Source organism: Octodon degus, unplaced genomic scaffold, assembly GCF_000260255.1.
Source record: "Octodon degus isolate 3935 unplaced genomic scaffold, OctDeg1.0 scaffold00114, whole genome shotgun sequence".
NCBI lineage: Eukaryota > Metazoa > Chordata > Mammalia > Rodentia > Octodontidae > Octodon > Octodon degus.
Genome location: NW_004524690.1, coordinates 9,609,707 through 9,613,441, shown reverse-complemented (window position 1 = coordinate 9,613,441; position 3,735 = coordinate 9,609,707).

The following is a 3,735-nucleotide window of genomic DNA, read 5'->3' as shown; positions in this document are numbered from 1 at the left end:
AAAGAAAGAAAGAAAGAAAGAAAGAGGAAGGAAGGAAGGAAGGAAGGAAGGAAGGAAGGAAGGAAGGAAGGAAGGAAGGAAGGAAATAATTCATGGAAGCAACTATTACCTTGATACCACAACCAGAGAAAGACCCAACTTAGAAAGAGAACTACAGGCCAATTTCCCTAATAATATATATGCAAAAATCTTCAAAAAGATACTCATAAATAGGAAGCATCAAATCATCAAGATTATACACCATGATCAAACAGAACACAACAAGTAACCAGAAGATTATACACCATAATTTACCCCACAGAAGCAAGACTATTTCAACATGCACAAATCAATAAATGTAATATACTATATGAACAGATCCAAGGGCAAAAAAATAAAATAAAATAATCAAAAAAACCTCCATATGTTCATCTCAATAGATCCAGAGAAAACATTTTAAAAATTCCAACACCCATTCATGACAAAAATCCTACCAAAAAATTGAAATAGATGGAATATTGGTTATTTTTCTCTTTCTAAGAGAAAATACCTGACAGCCAAATATAAAGGAGGAAATGTTTTTTATTCTCACAGGTTTTGGAGGATTCTTCCCATAATCAGCTGGCTCCAAGGCAGGGTTGTGTGGCAGCCATTCATGGCAGCCGAATATGCCAAAAATGACAAGAGCAAAAGGGAGAAACAAGTCTCTTTCTACCCCTTTTATCTCATCCGGACTTCTGGGATTTGGGCAGTGCCAATCCAATCAGTAGACTGAACCAGCAATCACCCATCCCTAATCTCAGCATGCTTTATCTCTGAATTAAACTGTGTACTAATCACCAACTCTACATTCAGCTACATCTCAAAAATCCCCATGTAAGAGTGCATGAGGCTTTGCATCAAGACACAAACCATAATAGATGGGCTTTATCTCAATGTGATAAAAGTCATCCATGACAAACCAACAGTCAATATCATACTAAATGCAGAAAACCTGAAATCTTTCATTCTAAAATCAGTGATACGATAAAGATATCCACTATCACCACTCTTATTCAATATAATTCTGGAAATATTGGCCAGATCAATTAGACAAATGAAACAGAAGGATAGACAATGAAAGATAATTATCATTACTTGTAACGACATGGTAATGAATGACGTAAAAGACCCTTGCATTGAAAATAATAGTACTTGAAAAAGGAGCTCAAAGAGGATCTGAGAAAATATAAATATATCCCTTGTTCTTGGATAGAAATGGTCATGTTTCCAAAATTATTATACAGGTCTAATGAAATTCTGATCAAATTACCAGTAGCACACTCACAGAATTAGAGAAGACAATACTGAAATTAATTTGGAACCAAAAGAGACCTAGAAAAGCAAAGGCAATTCTGGGCAACAAAAACCAGGCACAGAACATCATAATCCCTGACTTGAAATTACACTACTAAGCTACTGTAATAAAAAGAACATGACCCTGGAAAACAAAATAAAGCAGACCTGAGGATCAATAGAACAGATTAGAAGATGTAGATACAACTTTTTTTCCATAATTTTATTGAGAAACAAATAGCAATGAGACAGTTTCAAAGATTAATATGTTGCATATTGATGTCCTAGTGGTTATTCATTGTACAAGATGCAGACATGATACCCTGTTTACAAACACTATTAGAACAAATCTTTCTATTCATTGAATGAAGAGAAAGTAGCTGTATATCTATCCTATTTTGAATATACGATACAAAATGGTCGTTCTTTTGTATCCCCTTTTCTTGTTTAGTTTTGTCATTTAAATATACAACTTCAAACACTTAATCACCTTATCTTTCTTCATTAGGCCACTGGCCCTGTTCTTAGCCATCCAATCTTTGACAAAGAAACCAAATACCTTCATTGGAAGAAAAATAGTCTCTAATCAATGGTGCTGGGAAAACTGGCTTTCCAAAGGCTGATGATTTAAACTAGATACATATCTCTCATCATGCTAAACTAAAATAGAGAGTGATAAAAGATCTAAGTATTAAAACAGAAATATTAAATCTGTTAGAAGTTAGAACTGGTAGAACTCTTAAAGACACTGGTGTAGGCAAAGACTCCATGAACCAAACCCCAGGTGCACAGAAAATGTCACCAAGAATCAACACTTTTGGTCTCATTTTGTGCACAGCAAAAGAAACCATAAATGGAGTAACATAATCCACAGTGTGTGAAAAACTTTTTTTGGACAAAGGACTAATATCTAGAATGTATAAAATACTCAAAAAAATCAGCCCTCTAAATTTAAAGACACAACCCAAAACTGGACTCAAAAAATGAACAGACACTTCTCAAAAAGATGGATGGCAAACACATGTGTAAAAAAATGTTCATCACCACTGATCGTTCAAGAGACACACACTAAAACAACATTGAGACTCCAACTCACTCCAGAAAGAACAGTTATTATCAATAAATCAACCAATAACAAATGCTCATGGTCTGTGAGGAGAAAGGAGCCATTCTTCATTGTTGGCGCAGTGGAAATTCAATGTGGAAATTGTTCAAAAACTAGAGGTTCCATTCTCCCACTCTTGACATCATCCCAGAAAATTTGAGGGCATCATATGAGAGTGACAGATGTTCACCAATGTTTATACACACAGTCTTCTAAGAGATAAGTCCTGGAAACAGCCCAAATGCCCATCAACTAGAGATTAGACAATGAAGAAGTAGGAATTTTTTTTATTTTATGGCATATTAGCCTTAAAAATGATAAGCCTAAAACATTTCTGGTGAAATAAATGCACCTTGATACCATACTCTTAAATAAAATTAATTGGACACACATGTTCAAATACCAGGGAAGTATCATTAAGCAGATTACTGGGAAATTGTAGGGACAAGGCTCTCTGAAAGAAATTAACATCTCAGAACCAGTTTTCTAATCTAAAAGGAGTGGATGCCTCCCTTCTGAGCTGGTGTCAAGATTAAACGTGCTGGTGCATATGAAACATTTAAAAATATATTTATTATACAGTAAATGATTACATTTCTAAATGCATTTTCTATTATCCTGTTATATGCTTATCTGGATTTAAGTACACTGATGAAGTATTCTAAAGTAAAAATAAAGTTTGTTCACAAGGTCCATCATATATGTAGATAACTTTTATAGCCAGAGAGAAGAAAGTTACATAAAAAATGACCTGACTAGTTATCACTGGTATCTGCATTGCATGGGTACGTGCTAATGAGATACCTGCCTTACGTAGATGCGGACCGATCAGTTGGCAGCCAGCGTTTAGCTGATGCTCGTGTCCTGCAGTGATTGGCTGATATGCAGTCCCAAGGGCACACTCTTAGAGTAAGTTACAACTCCTTTCACATCGAGTTAAGGTACAGTCCGCTGGTACAGAGGCCACGTTAGTCTTTGGTCTGTTGATGGACATGGGTTTAGGCTGTACAATTCAGCTAATGGAACCATGCTCTGAGGTGGTAGAAAGACCCTGCCAGCCTCCATTACTACATGATTCTGTGGCACAGATACCACTTATGCACCAGAGATAGTGACTGAGAAAAAGAGAAGCATCTGTGCTATTTCAATATAGTGAGGTTATCATTGTCACAGCACCTAACATTTACCCTGCTTTTGGAACAGCAACTGCCAATAACTAACTTCTAAGGAGCCTTGCTGGCCTCTTAAAATTTCATTATCCTTACTAAAGAAGACAAAGAAGAAGAAAGAAGAAGGAGGAGGAGGAGGAGGAGGAG